The 15,661-nt window shown below is 44.0% G+C and overlaps 1 protein-coding gene across 1 annotated transcript in view; it reads left to right on the top strand.

Annotated features, from left to right (window-relative positions):
- Window positions 1-468: 468 nt before the first annotated feature.
- The window catches only part of BMPR1A (bone morphogenetic protein receptor type 1A), a 63,396-nt gene continuing 48,203 nt past the window's right edge, over window positions 469-15,661 (top strand). The window contains exon 1 of the mRNA XM_040970413.1: window positions 469-557. The gene's annotated coding sequence lies outside the window, so the exon portion shown is untranslated. The remainder of the gene's footprint in view (window positions 558-15,661) is intronic.

The raw sequence follows: 15,661 nt of genomic DNA, 5'->3' as shown, positions 1-15,661 counted from the left end.
TGCTATGCCAATCTGAAGCCAGGAGCCTCTTCCGGGTCTCCCACGCGGGGGTGGGGGGGTGGGGATAGGGTGGCGGGGTGCAGAGTCCCAAAGTCTTTGGCCATCCTCTACTGCTTTCCTGGGCCACAGGCAGGGAGCTGGATGGGAAGCCGGGCCGCCAGGATTAGAACTGGCACCCATATGGGATCCTGGGCATGCAAGGCGAGGATCCTAACCACTGCGCCACCACGCCAGGCCCACAGCTTAAATTTTCATGTTCTTTTTGACAGAAGTTGGGAAATTTGTAAAGTAATAGGTTTGTAAAAACACTGTGGATGTTTTCATTTTTTTCTTTTCAAATGTATAGTTTTATATTTGAGATATGCTTAGTGTTTCTTCTACTTGTGTAGCTCTAAGTAAAAGTTCAGTCTTAAATCAATTCTTTTTTTTTTCCCCTAACCAGATTTATGAAAATATGCATCCTCTCAATACTGTCTTGGAATTCATGAGATGGAAGCATAGGTCAAAGCTGTTTGGAGAAAATTGGAAGTACATTTTTATCTGGGCACATATCTAAGGTAAGCTCATCAGCTATAAGAAAGCAGATTCACATTTCTTAGTAATTAGGAGTCCTTATCAGTCATCATCATACCTTTATTTGAGCTTCTTTAGTTTCAGTACTATACTTTGTTAGCTTCTGAATCACCCCCTTTTTTTTGAATCATCCTTCTAACAAGTTAGTAAATAATTTGTTTTCTTCCTCTTGTAAATGTTGAACCTCCGTTTCAAGGTGAAAAATACTTGTTTCTTGTTAATTATTGCTGCAGATACCCTAGGCTAGACCTGGTCCAAGTTCTTGTTTCCACATGTGAAAGAATTCATAGACGAGGTGTAGATAGAGGTAAATAGGAAAGCAAGATTTATTTAAAGGCAAAGGGAACGCTATACACTTAAACTGGAGTGTAGGCAAGCATAGGAAACAGAATCAGCTGCAATTAGCAGAATTCCTTGTCATCCTTTTATAGGCTAAAAGTTGTGACTGGGACAGTGCAATTCAAATATTAAAATGAGACAGTTTTAGGGGTGGCTGGGTTTGACCACCACCCTCTTTCATGAGATAGGGTGTGCCGAACCTGCCACCACATTGGGAACTTCTAACCTGAGTCAGGTGTTAAAAAGAGAATCTGAAATCCACCCCTACCACCAGCCACCACCAGTGGGATTTAGAGCAGAGGGTGGCAGTTTGGGGCTGTGCCTTATGAACTGGGCAATCCTCAGCCTATCTTCTCACTATCAGCCTGCCTAAATTGATGCTGCTTAACTCATAGTATAGGAAATAAGCTATAAATTGAGTTGTTTATGATATTTCAGAAGGTTTCACATATTTTCTGTTTCAGGAGTTTATTTTATTTTTATGTGATGGAGCAAGAGCACTCCATCTGCTGGCCTACTCCACACATGTAATATACAGCACCAGGATTGGGGTCTGGCTAGAGCTGGAAGCTGAAGCACAATTCTGGTCTCCCATGTAGGTGGCAGGACCCCAAGTACTTCAGCTGGCGCTACTGCCCTTCAGGATCAGCAGAGTCGGAAACTGGAGTTAATGTGGATAATATGAGCCAACTTCCAAAAGTTCATGTAAAAATAGAATTTAAAAAAGTAAATTCATGGGCCTGGTGTAGCTTAGTGGCTGAAGTCCTCACCTTGTGTGTGCCAGGATCCCATATAGGCACTGCTTCGTGTCCTGGCCGCTCTGCCTCCCATCCAGCTCTCTGCTTGTGGCTTGGGAAGGCAGTCAAGGATGGCCCAAAGCCTTGGGACCCTACACCTACGTGGGAGACCTGGAAGAAGCTCCAGACTCCTGGCTTCTGATCAGCTCAGCTGTTGTTGCAGCCACTTGAGGAGTGAATCATTGGATGGAAGATTTTCCTCTGTCTCTCCTCCTCTCTGTATATCTGCCTTTTCAATAAAAATTGATAAATCTTAAAAATAAATTCATATTAATGCAAAAAGTCTTGAAGTCCCAATGTAGCTTTTTCATAATAAGCATTTTCTGTGCACTTAATGAAGGTATTTTGTCCCGCTCTTGTTTCCTTGGCATTCTCTTGCCCTCCTTGCATCCCTGCCAAGTTGCTGGATTTGCTCTGCCGATAAGTGCCGTGCTTTCTGATTCTTCGCGGTTTCTTATCTTTAGCTTGCTGTTAAGAGTTGTCTTTTTTTCCTTTCTTGAAATTCTTGGTTCCTGTGATCAGTGCTCTTCTAATTCTAGAACTTTATCACTTGATAGTGCTCCCCTCTGGGTCCCTTACTATTTGCTCCTGGTGTATTCCTTCCCCACCCTTTTATTCTCAAGTTTTAAAGTCATCTCAAATGTCAGTGCATCCCCAAAGCATGTTCTGATCTTTTGGTTCCAAGATTAAGTTTTTATCTTTAAGTTTCCAAACAAGATACTTCGGTTTTATATGATGCTAGTTTGGCAGATCCTGTCAGTGCATGACAGCAAGGCACAAAGGACTCAGCAGACTCAAAGCTCGTCTCTGTTGGTTTATAGTTGGAATGGTAAGATAAGACTCCAAAGGTTTTTGGAGAAATGGAACTAGAAGTAAGTTAATCTGGTGTAAAATATTCTGAAATCTATGTACTTTTTTTTTCATGGTGTGCATTTTTTATGCGGTTTCTGAAGACCCTCTCATATGTAAGTAATAAAACTTACATTTGCCAAGTGAAAGTGATCAATGTCAAAGGAACAAACTGTTAGTTCTTGTCAAGGTCCTTTACAGCTCAGACATGCTAGAACATAGAAGGGTTATGTGAGCTGTGCTTTGGAATATGAGTGAAATGGAAAGTGAATGTTTCTGTTGGAATGAGCTGGAAGTCTTGGTAGGGAATGTGACATGAAGAAAATTATATCTTACGGAAATTTCTGTGGCAGTGATGTGTACACATGTATGAGTAGAAAAATGGAGTTCAGAGGCTAGTTAAGAGTTAGTAGGTAGTATTAGCACAGTGATTAGATTGGAATAAGAGCAATAATGTGGGAATCACAGGAAAAGAGTTAGGGAGCAGGCATACTGACTTGGGAAAAGATGGTAGTACCCACATTTTGAGCCAGCACAGTAAAGGAAGTTGTTAGCATGGTAATAACCAACATGAATTTAGATCCTGATTTTCTAAATTGAGAGAAATGTTAAAAAGAATACTTGGGAGCCGGAATTGGTGTCATAGTAGGTAAAGCCATTGTCTGCAGTGCCAGTATCCTTTGTGTAGGTCACAATTTGAGTGCTGGCTGCTCCACTTCCAAGCTGATTCCCTAGTACTGGCCTGAGAAGGCTGCAGAAGATGGCCCAAGTACTGGAGCTAGGATCCCTGCTACCCACGTGGGAGACCTGGAATGAGTTCCTAGCTCCTGACTTGGGCCTGGCAGCCATCTGAAGAGCCACACGGACCATCTCTCCCTGTCTTAGCTTTGCTTTCTATGTCTTCAAATAAATAGTCTTCAAAAAAAATTGAAAATTCTCTACTGTTGGTCTTTTAGTTTGTGTATATACAGGAAGTATTTTTTCTACATTATTTTTCAGGACAATTTATTGAAAGGAAATTTATATGAAAAGTATTGTCTCGGGCCCAGCGCGGTAGTGCAAGTGGTTAAGGTCCATGCCTTGTGTTGGCAACGCCCACGTCGCCACATACCCCAAGCCCCAAGCCGAGCGGAGGGACTAGGGTTATGAGACAGACAAGACAGACAACACACACAACACACTGAGGCTTATTCTTGTGAAGTGAAGTCATTATTCAAAGTCAAACTCTCTTATATAGTCTGCTTGGCCCCTCCCAGGATCTTCCCAATGGTTAAGCAACACCTAAGCTCCCCCAAGGATGTGCAAAAAGGGGAAGCAGGAAGGAGGGAAATTGTAGTCAAACCATGGGGGCTAAATGTATCAGGCCATGATTGCCCTTCCTGTTACACCTTTGAGAAACAAGCTGTGCTGTGGAGTTAACTCTTGGGAGACCCGGCTGTGCAGCCTTGCACGCCCGGGATCCCATATGGGTGCCAGTTCTATCCCGGCAGCCCCGCTTCCCATCCAGCTCCCTGCCTGTGGCCCGGAAAAGCAGTCGAGGACGGCCCAAAGCTTTGGGACCCTGCACCCGCGTGGGAGATCCAGAAGAGGCTTCCGATTGGCATAGTATCGGCCATTGCGCTCACTTGGGGAGTGAATCATCGGATGGAAGATCTTCCTCTGTATATCCGCCTTTCCAATAAAAAAATAATAAAAATAAATCTTTAAAAAATTTATAAAAAAAAAAGAAAAGTATTGTCTCTTTTAGAGGAAAAATTCTAAGGAAGTGAATATTGTGAGTGTTGTTCTCATTTTCACAATAGTTTTAAATTTAGTAAAAATTTACAAATATATCTCTAGAGAGATATAATTCTAACACTGTTACAAAAAGATGATTATCTTGTTTTTGGTGGAAATACCGTTAAATGAGTAGGGTCTGTGGAAAGTCTAAAAGGCAGAATTTGGAGATTTTGTATTAACAAATAAAAATGAATAGAGTAATATCCATTAGGAGTACTCAGTATTCAAAAAATTTCCTGACAGTAGAGCCGGCACCATGGCATTATAGGCTAAGGCTCTACCCTGCACTGCAGGCAAACCAAAAAGGTGCCAGTTTGAGCCCCAGCTGCCCCACTTCTGATCCAGCTCCTTGTAATGTGCCTGGGAAGGCAGCAGTGGAGGATGGCTTCTGTACTCAGAAGCCCCTGGGACCTAGCGTGGTAGCCTAGCAGCTGAAGTCCTCACCTTGCACATGCGAGGATCCCATATGGGTGCTGGTTCTAATCTTGGTGGTCTAGCTTTCCATCCAACTCCCTGCTTGTGGCCTGGGTAAGCAGTCAAGGATGGTTCAAAACCTTGGGACCCTGCATCTTTGTGGGAGACCCGGAAGAGGTGCCTGGCTTCTGGCTTCGGGTCGTTGTAGCCACATGGGGAGTGAATAAGCAGATGGAAGATCTTCCTCTCTGTCTCTTCTTCTCTCTGTATACGTGGCTTTCCAATAAAAATTTTTAAAATCAGTCTTAAAAAAAAAAGGAAAAATAAATGAAACCCCTGGCTCCTGGCTTCCAACTACCCTAGCGGTGTTCATTGGTGGCCATTTGGGGGTTGGGAACCAGCAAATGGAAAATCTCTCTGTCACACTGTGTTTCTTTTTCTGTTTCTATAACTCTGCCTTTCAAGTGAAAATAATGATTTCTTTAGAAAAAAATCTAACTTTATGTATTGAAGAAGAAGTAGTCACCTATTTTCTAATTATGTATTATATAAAGCTGGACGATACTATGCATGTGTGTTAGGAGAAGTGGGGTTTTGTGATTGAACTAGTACCAAGTTCCTTTCTGATGTGAATCCAGTTGAACCCTCAAGTTAATTATTGTAGTAGCTACATATACATGTGGAGGTTTGTGTGTTTGTTTATTTTTTGAAGATCCTCTTATGTTTAGAGTAGTGTTTCTCAACGTATTAAACATTTGCTCCTGATAATATTCAAAATAATTTGAAGTGGCATGTGAGTTAGTTTTTGAGAATTTTGGTATCTTTGTATTTATTTTTATAGCCTCCAATTCATGAAAATCATAGTTTATCATTTAAGTCATCAGTGTTTTGCTCTTTATTTTTCTCTGTTTTGGATTGTGGTTCAAAAACCTGAGTTACTCAATTCCCTGTTCAGGGAGGAAAATGAATATTATGTTTATCTAAACACTTTCTGTTTTAATTAAAGTTTTTTTTTTTTTTTTTGGAAAGTTAGATATGTAAAGAGGAGGAGAGGCAGAGAGAAAGATCTTCCATCCGCTGGTTCTCTCCCCCAAGTGGCTGCAATGGCCAGCGCTGGATGAAAAGTGGGGCCACTGGGACACAATCTGGCACCCATATGGGATACCGGGCATGCAAGATGAGGACTTTAGCTGCTAGGCTACTGCGTTGGGCTTTCTAAGCACTCTGTATTGAATATTTAATATAAACTCTTATTTTCTCTGTTTTATTCTTCATTATTAAAATATTTATTTGAGATAGAGATAGAGACAGAGAGCGCTTATATCCACTGGGTAGGCCAAAATCCTCAGCCTAGAATTCACATGTGGGTTACAGGGACCCAAGCTACCCAACACCTGCTGCCTCCCAGGATGGGCGTTAGCAGGGAGGAAGCTGAAGCCCAAAGTGGAGCTGGTACTCAAACCCCGGGTATGCTGAGCACAGGCTGTCCCAGGCAGTGCCTTAACCTGTTGAGCCCTGGCACTCTCCCTTCATTTTTGATCCTCCTCTTCCATTTGCTTTGCTGCTGCTGTTGAAAACTAGTTTACTGTTTGTTGTATTTGAATGAATGAATGAATGTATCCTGATAAAATATATATTGCGGGTGGTGGTTTAGGCATTGAATTGAGATAATTTGATTTTGCTACAAACAATGTGCTCTTCTTTGTGCTTTGCGTCTAACTTATACTGAGTATCCCATTATATACAGTGTCACATTTCCTGCTTCTAAAGAGGTGACATGTTCTCTTGTACAGTCCAGAAAGTGGAGCCAGATATTTATTTATTTATTTTAAGATTTATTTTTTATTTAAAAGGCACATTTACATAAAAGAATGAGAAATATTCCATCTACTGGTTCACCTCCCAGATGGCCTCAATGGCTGGAGCTGGGCCAGTGCAAAGCCAGGAGCTTCTCCTGGGTGTCCCATGTAGGTGCTGCTGCCCTTGGAGTACTTCAGTTGGAGTCTTGCTTTTACTGCTTCCTGAAAATGGAACCTGAGAAAATGACTTATGACCGCACGGTTTATTTGGGATATCAGCCAAAAAGCAGAAATGGGATAATGGGGAAAGTGAGGAAAGAGCCAAGTAATATGTTACATAAAATGTGTTAGTTTACCTTTTTCCTGTGAGGACAACTGGGGTTCTGTGCCCTGGGGCTCCCAGGATCTATCTGGGTGCTGTGGAAGTTGGAGGCTGACTCCTGACTTCTACCTTGCGTGTACCTGGAGCTTTAATACTGGCATTTCTGCAGTTGTGCCCAGTGCTGCTGAGCAGTCATCTCCACGTATAGAGAAACTTTGGAAGGCAAAACCCAGCTATTCTCTGGTTCAGTCTTGATGTCAGATGCTCTAGGTCTGTGCCTGTTGCCGTCCACAAAACAGTACTGCAGAAAAGCAGGTGGTATCTACTGTAGTCAATCCCTGTCTCGTTCAGATTGGCTATTGGCTCCTCAAGTCTGCTACCACTGACCCCTTCTAGTGGTGCCTGTTTTGTTACCTTAAACCAGAAGGTCATTGGTCAGCTCTAGTCCCTACTCTGCAATGGGCTGAGGCTAGGCTGTTTGTGTTTCCCATGAATGTTCTGTAATCCCTCAGACTGTGCTGCTGACAGTAGGGTGTGCTCTGGTCAGGGCAGGCAGACCACACCTGAAGTATGTGACAGTGACTTGGTCAGCCTGCTTAACAAGCCTCCTCCGTGTCTGTGGCTGCCCCTTTCATAGCCCTGTCAATAGCACAGAGGTGACCAAGGGCTGAAGTTGGCCAACAGCAACTGCCAAGTGAGCCTGTCTTTAGTTGGAATGCAGTTAGGTGTGTCTTGTTGGTTAGATGTTGTGGTGAGCATAAACAAAGACCATTAAACACCTTTTCTTAGTTCCTGTTTTGCCTCTTCTATCTCCTAACCAGCCACCCGCCCACTCTTCACTGCCCAGGGGTCTATTTGCTTCTACTTCACCTCCCCATTTCTCCAAGCTGTCTGCACAGGCCATGCAACTGTCCAGTTTTGACTTGAGTCTGTTACCCAGGTGCCAGCACTGCTTTTTGCGACTGATTACCAGGAAGCTACCCTGAAGGGGCTGCCTCACATGGTGTGCTGTGTCCTCTGGAGCTCCCTGAATCTGGTCCAGAGGCACTGTTGGCATTGTACAACTGTTAGTTGCCATGCCCCACCTTGTGACTCAGAGGGTCATGGTGGGTACCGCCATGATGCTCCATGCCCCACCTCGTGGCCCAAGGATTCGTGATGGGTGCCTCCATGATGTTCCATGGTTGGATGCTCTGCAGGGATTTGTCTTCATGTCAGCCATTTTTCAGATAGTTCTACAGAACATTGAGGCAGGTGCTGTTGCTCTGCTGTGGGGACTTGCTTGAGGATTCACCCACTTTTCCGGGTCTCATGGAAGCTGGCAGCCTCCATGTCATCTGGATGCCTCTGCTGTGGTGGCTCTGGCTTTGAGCTTCCTGATAGTTACGGAGCCCCCTTCAAGTGAGCTGTGTTTCTTTATACTCTCTCAGGGGACTTTGGATTTGTGAGCACTTACTTGTGGCTTTATGCATCTGTTTTTTGGTGTTGTGTTCTGCTTTGGAAGGCAAAGTCATTTCCTGTGGACTGATAACAGAAGCTAACTCGGTTTATCCAACAAGCTGCTGTTTCAACAGGCTTGGACTTGGAGGTCTAGGGAGGAGCCCTAGGTGTCCAGCAATCATGTATGTCGGATCATCTCTGGGTCTGCTGAGACTTTATGAGGCTGCTGTGCAGCAGAGCAGTGAAACCTGAGACCTGGAGAAAAGCTGTGTCCTGGCTTCCCTGTTGATTTCTCTTTGGAGTTCCTTGCCCACTGAGCCTCCTGCCGCTGTAGGGAAACCTAGGACCCATCAGGGTCCCAGAAACATTGACAGGCCCTGCCCATGGTCTCTTCAAGGGGATAGTGCAGGAAGGCTTATGCAACCCTTCTATACATACTGACTCTTTAGAACTTAAATTTTAAGTTGTTTTTGTTTTTTTCCTCAATCTTGGTTGCATTGTTTTTGGTTTAATCATTTGAACCCCCTCTAGTTTGGGTAGGTTTAGAGTGCAGGTATAGTTTTATAGTTTGTAAGTGCATGTGCTAAGCAGAGTAACACACATGCTTGAGATTTCTGGTGTTTGCATGCTCTCCAGTGGCATTTCCGTTCCTGACTATTCTAATGAACCTCTTTCATCTTTGTGTGAGAGTTTCCCATTAGGGTGCCTCAGCTACAGATTCCAGTTCATCCTCTGTTTGCATTCTACTTCCTACATTCTTTTCTCTCCTTACTCATCTTATGTTAAACCGAATTAGGTAGGGTCTCATTGTTTCTTATTTTTATTTATTTGAAAGGCAGACAGAAATCGCTCTCCAGCCGCTGGTTTACTCCCTCAGTGCCTGTAACAGCTAGGACTAGGCCAGGGCAATGCTAGGATCTCTTGTGTGAGTGTCACGGACCCAACTTGAGCCATCGCCTACTGCTTCTCAGGGTGCTCATTAGCAAAATGATAGAATTGAGAACTCTTCATACTTTACCTTATTTGTTCTTTATGTTTGCGTAATCTTTCAGAGATATGTAAGTTTGTTGGTCTTTTCGATAGTCAACATTTGGTTTTGTAGTTTAACTTGCCTAGGTCTATTGAATATTTCAATTTTTGCTTTTAGTATTCTGCTTTTTTTCTTCCTTCGGTACTCATTCTCATTTTCCAACTCTGTTCCATGTATATTCTGTCAGCTGTTTCTAAAGATTGGGAACAATAGGGACACATTTATTCTAGTGTGTTACTTGTATATTTTCTTTCTTTTTTTAAGATGTTATAATTTTTCTATTGGAAAAGCAGATTAACAGAGAGAAGGAAAGACAGAAAGATCTTCTGCCTGCTGTTTCACTACCCAAGTGGCTGCAATGGCTGGAGCTGAGCCAATCTAAAGCCAGGACCAGGAACCTCCTCCACGTCTCCCACGCAGGTGCAGGGTCCCAAGGCTTTGGGCTGTCCTCTACTGCTTTCCAAGGTCACAAGCAGGGAGCTGGATGGGAAGTGGAACCGCCAGAACATTGAACTGGTGCCCATATGGAATCCCGGCACATGTAAGGCAAGGATTTAGCCCCCTGGCTACTGTGCCAGACCCTGCTTATGTATTTTCAAAACTGCCTTTCACACTTCTTTCTCCTGGGTTCCATCTCCAGCAACATAGGACTTTTAATTTGGGCACCACTCATGATATCTGTGTGTCTGCTGTCTCTGAGGCCTAGGTGTTGCTCAATTCTGTGAAGTCTGCAATGCCTTTCCTTCTCGTTGCCTGCCTGTCAGGTTGGTTACTACTTCTGTGAAGTATTAGATGTTAGTCTCTGCTCCGCCCCTCTGCCTTTGAGCTTCTGTAATGCTTTGAGGGTGATCTTGAAACCGTCACCAATTTCTTGTTGTCCACCACTTGAAAGTTCATGAGACTTTAGTGTTTGAGGATCTTCATGACCTCTTATTATTTTTACCCCTTTGTTCTTTGGGAAAATCAAATCTGTTAAGGTAAGACAAATATGTTGTGCTGGTTCTTTGTCTCTGTTCTTTATCATGTTCTTCTATTTGAGTTCTTACTGCTGATTGCCCAGCCTGGGAATGCTTTCCTGATATCCTAGGACATTGAAATCTGCCCTTGCACATGTTAGGATCTTTTTAAAACCTCGCCTGAGCCCATCATCTAGAATTTGTCTCATTTCTGCCTGCTTTGGGTTAAGCTACTGTGCTTGGTTGGCACAGTGACCAGTCACCTCTACATCTTAGCCGATCGGTCTCACACCTGCTTGTCAGGCTTGGCCAGTGAATAACATAGTAGTACGTGTAAGCCTCTACAGTTGTACCACCTGATATGTTGCCCCTAGCCAGTGTTGTTGCATAGCAAGTTAAACTACAGCTTGCAACACTCCAGATTGGAATGCTACTTCGCATTCCAGGTGCTTTGCTTCTAATAAAGCTTCCTGCTAACGTGCCTGTGGAGGCAACGAGTGATGGCTCAAGTGACTGAGCCCTTGCTAGCCTTGTGGGAGAACAAGATGGGGGTTCTGTCTCTTTTGGTTTGGCCTGACCCAGGTCCAGCCCCAGCTATTGCAACCATTTGGGGAATGAACCAACAGAGATCTCTCTCCCTGCCTTTGTCACTCTGCCTTTCAAATATATATACATGCAGACACACACGCACACACACACACATATATATTTAAGATTTATTTTTTTATTTGAAAGGCAGATTTTACAGAGAAGGTGAGACAGAGAGATCTTCACATACTGTTTCATTCCACTAATGGCTGCAGTGGCCAGAGCTGAGTCAATCTGATGGCAGGAGCCAGGAGCTTCTTCCAGTCTCCCATGTGGCTACAGGGGCCCAAGGACCTGAGCCATTGCTGTTTTCCCAGTCTGTAAGGAAGGAGATGGATCAGATATAGAACAACTGGGATACAGACTGGGGTCCATGTGGAATGTTGGCTCCGTGGATGGAGGTTTAGCTGCATCCACCACTACACCAGCCTCAAATGTTATCTCATTTAATCTTCATAACAGTCTTACAGCTTTTATTATTCTCACTGTGCGGGTGAGAAAACTGAGGCTCAGGGAGAAACGTATACAAGCCTACTGCAAATAAGTGGTAGAATTGGGATTTGGGATTGATTACATTTTTAAAAATACTTTGAAAGAATTAAAATTGCTAAGAGATTCAGGTTTTTAAATGGCTAGTAGAATCAACTATTTGAAAGATTAATTGGAAAAGAAAGAAGAGCAGGTATTACAGCTAAGTATGGCTTTAAACTCTATTGAAGTGGTGGTTTAAGTTCTGCCTCCTCTAATTCTGATCCAGCTTCATGCTAATGGTCTTGGGAAGACAGCAGATGATAGCCCAAGCGCTTGAGTCCCTGTTGCCCGTATGGGAGACCTGGATGAAATCCTGGCCCAGACCTGGCTATTGTGAACAGTTGAAGAATAAAGCAGCAGGTGGAATGTCAGCCTTTCTCTCTGTTTCCTTCTCTCTTTCATATAAACCAACTAACGTAAAAAATGAGAATGCAGAAAAGTGACATAACTTCAAATGTCATATTTTTTAGAATATAGTGATTAAACACTATATGGGTTTCAGTTTATGTTCCAACTGCTCTACTTCGCATCTAGCTCCCTGCTTATGGCCTGGGAAAGCAGCAGAGGATGGCCCAAGTCCTTGCAACCACATGGGAGACCGGGAAGGAGCTGAGCTCCTAGCTTCAGATCAGCTCAGCTCCAGACATTGTGGCCATTTGGGAAGTGAATCAGCAATAGAAAGCTTCTCTCGTTCTACTTCTCTCTCTTTATAAACTAAGAACAAATACCTGGAGTAACTTTATACCAATACATTTAACAATTCAAATGACATAGGAATTCTCTAGAAAATTAAAACCTAATAAAGCTGACTCAAATGGAATAGAAAACCTGGATATTCCTCTAAATGTTAAGGAAGTTGAATTTGTTATTGAAAGAGGCTCCACCTCCCATACTCTCACAACAGGCCCTGGGCACATGGTTTTGTCAGTTTTTTTTCCCAGCTCTTCCGGAGGTAATGTGTCCAAATTATAGACTGCTCCAGAGAACAGCAATATAAGGAAAGCACCTACGTTGATTGTGTGGAACTGTATAACCTAGATAACAAAATCAGACATGGGGAATAGAAGAAAAATTATAGGCTAGGTTTGCTTACGTAAAACTAAACAGAAACAAACCTAACCATGTACTTAAACTTGATCTGTCATGCAGTTCTGATAGAGCAGCGTGGGGCCCACAGACAGCCTCGCCATAGGTGTCTCACCCTCGCCCCCACAACAGTCTGCTTGTCCCCATGTTACCTTGATTCCAGAGTCTAGCCACAAATCTGGGGATCCCTTGAGCACTCTCAAGCTTGAGAATTCCCTGAAGTTTGAATTCCAAACTCAAGACAGTGCTAGACTTACAGTACATGGAAGAATTAAATCTTCTACAGGTTCAGTAGTTTTAGTATATAAAATACACTGATGGTGGATAGATTTACAAAGGACTAAAACAGCAAATAAGAAAGCTGAGCTAAGGGGTGAGGGCAGCTGAGGGGTAAGGGCTTGGCCTTCTGCCGTTGGGAAGGGGTGTCGCTGGCTATGGAAGGGCAGCTTGAAGGAGGAGTGGTGCAGTTACATCCCCTGTGGTCATTTCCTGTCTTGGCCAGGTGTCAAACCTCTATCTCATCTTCCTGAAGAAAGCTGCTTCCTATCAAGAAGAAATGCCAGTTTGTGCCTACAAGCTGTGTACTTTCTGAACACAGCTTTCCTTTCCATGTGTAAACTAAAGGTCAGCCCTTCAGAGCCATTCCTGCCCATGAGGCGCTCAGTGTCTGTGAATAAGCCCAGGTGAAATTACCAAAGGAAGACATTTGAGGTGGCATGTGCCTCCCGTGTAGTTCCTCATGAAGGGTACAGGTGAAATGGAAGAGACTCCTGGAGACAGTACAAGTGTCTGACAGTCTCAGCCAGGAAGCTTACCTGAGTGAGGCAGACAGGGTCTTTACTTGGTGGTGTGGCAGGAGAAAGGGTCAAATGACAGAAACCAGTCTTCATCCTTCTGTCCTACGAAAAGGTTTGCCTGGCTCAGGGCCCAGCCCTGTAATCAGGTGGGGTCTTTCTGGTAACCAGTCGTCACCCTGAGTCAGCTTGTTAGGGTAAGCTCAAGAATGATCCATGGCACTGAGGAATCAAGTAGACTCCTCTGTGCTAGGGTGTTTCAAAGATTGAGAGTCCCTTCCCGGAACCAGGGACAAAGACTGGCCAAATTATTATACAGTAATCACATTGAAATTGCCTCAGGAATCTTAGAATGTGAATTAGTAGTGATGGCACGGTTTATCCTGCCACTTAATGACTTGAAACACTTACTGATGTACAGGAATTAGGGAGCAGAGGAGCTGGATTGCTTATACTTCTGGGCATGTCATGCTGCTGTGGGCAGGAAGTGGCAGCATTTGCAGTCATCTGAACGCTGGAATGGGGAGTACTTCCGAGTCCCTTTCCCTTCCCATGGGCGTTGGCAGGCTGCCTCTGATCTCCTCCAGAGCAAGTGGTCAAGAATGCAGAGGAAGCTGTGATACCTTCTAAGACCTTAGCCCCAGAGGTCATACTGTTGAGTGTTCACGGCTGTGTTTGAAGGAAGTTACTCAGCCCATTCAAACAGAATTTAGGATTCACTGATAATGTCAGCAAGGGCCCACTGCATCGCATGCATGGAAGTCGTTATTTTGGCTATAGCATTTCAGAGAAGGAAACATTTATACCGTCAGCTGGCAAGGAAGTCCTTAACCTGAGTCATTTTGCCTGACATGCAACAAATCAATCACTGACAGCAAAGTGATGGATGACAGTAGGTACTTGTTGCAAAGCCTAGGGCTTGGAGTTGGGCAGCTGTCACTTAATTCCTAGTTTTGTTGTGGGGTTAAGGATAAGGCATTTTGCAGAGTGAAGTTAGGAATAAAAGGTGTGTGTTCAACCCCTGTGCTGGGCTATGGTTTATTTGCAGTACTTGTACTTGGACTCATGGATGTGTGTGTATGTGTGTTATTTGAAAGAGGCAGAGCTACAGAAAAGGAGACAGGAGAGACAGAGGTCTTCCATCTGCCTGTTCACTCCCCAAATGGCTGCAGTGGCCATAGCAGAGCCAGGAGCTTCATCTGGTTCTCCATCTGGGTGCATGGGTCCAAGGATTTGAGCCATCCTTGTTGCTTTCCCAGGTTATAAGGAGGTAGCTGTATTGAAGTGGAGTAATCAAGGCATGAACTGGAACCCGTATGGGATACTGGCACCTCAAGTGGAAGTTTAGTCTATTACACCATGCAGCAGTCCCAGTATTGTGTCCTTTGGGGATTTGTTGATGGCAAAGTAGACTCCAGATTTAGCTTGGGGCTACATGCAGGTGGTAGTTTTTGCTCAGGGTCTGGGGTTCCTGGAAAAACCTTGAAGACAAAACTGAATATGAAGATGTTGCTTCTAGAGGAGTGAATAATCTGAGAAGGCTCCCTGTGGGCCAGCTGCACCACTCCTTCAGTTGAGTGATCTGGTTTCAGTAAGAGGTTGACTAAGAAGCAGCATTGGTCAACACTAATTCACAGGAAGGGAGATACAGAGTGGGGCCTGACTTTTTTTTTTTTCTGCATTAAAGCCGCTGTATACAGTCTTGGTTGCAAGGACGCAAGAGGCAAAACTTGATCTGTCTTCCCATTCTTTTGGGCAAGATTTGTGGGGGCAGGAAAGAGAAGCTGTGATGTTGCAGTTTCAGATTGGGAGGCTCTTGCTGAAGACCAGTATAGATTAGGTGAGGGTTGGTCCAGTGAGCAAGTGTTGTGGTCTGCTGGGCCTTTCATGCTTGAAGGCCACCTGTCTTTATTTTTCGTTATTTTCTCTCTTTCCAGCAGGTGGGGGCTGACTTTGTTTCTGGTGTCATTGTAGGTCATAGTTTTCCCTTTTCATGCCTGTATGGCTCAGCTGGTCAGCCTGGGTCTATTTGAAACCTGGCTCAGCCAACTTTGGGGTGAAGTCTAAGACCCGTTGAGAAATGGTGACCTAACACCCCGACTTTCCGAAGAAGTATCACCATGTCTAAAAGAGAGCAGTCCAGGATAATTTGTGGACATCAGTTAAAACCGCCATGGAAGGTTTACTGGGAAAGCTCTTAGTGTGAGTTGTTGTTGAGGTGCCCACTAATTCATGAAGAGGGAAGGATGCAGTGGCTCTGAATTGAGCAAAAAACTCAGTGAACTCAGCTCCATTCATGAAGAGAACTGCTAGCTAACTAAACTAAAAGGACACTTCCACAATGTGATTAAGAGTCTCCTTACA

The sequence above is a fragment of the Ochotona curzoniae genome, unplaced genomic scaffold (genome assembly GCF_017591425.1).
Source record: "Ochotona curzoniae isolate NIBS_2020 unplaced genomic scaffold, NIBS_Ocur_1.0 scaffold_4763, whole genome shotgun sequence".
Classification (NCBI taxonomy): domain Eukaryota; kingdom Metazoa; phylum Chordata; class Mammalia; order Lagomorpha; family Ochotonidae; genus Ochotona; species Ochotona curzoniae.
The sequence above is the reverse complement of the archived record's forward strand: the minus strand, read 5'-3'. Positions and strand labels throughout refer to the sequence as shown.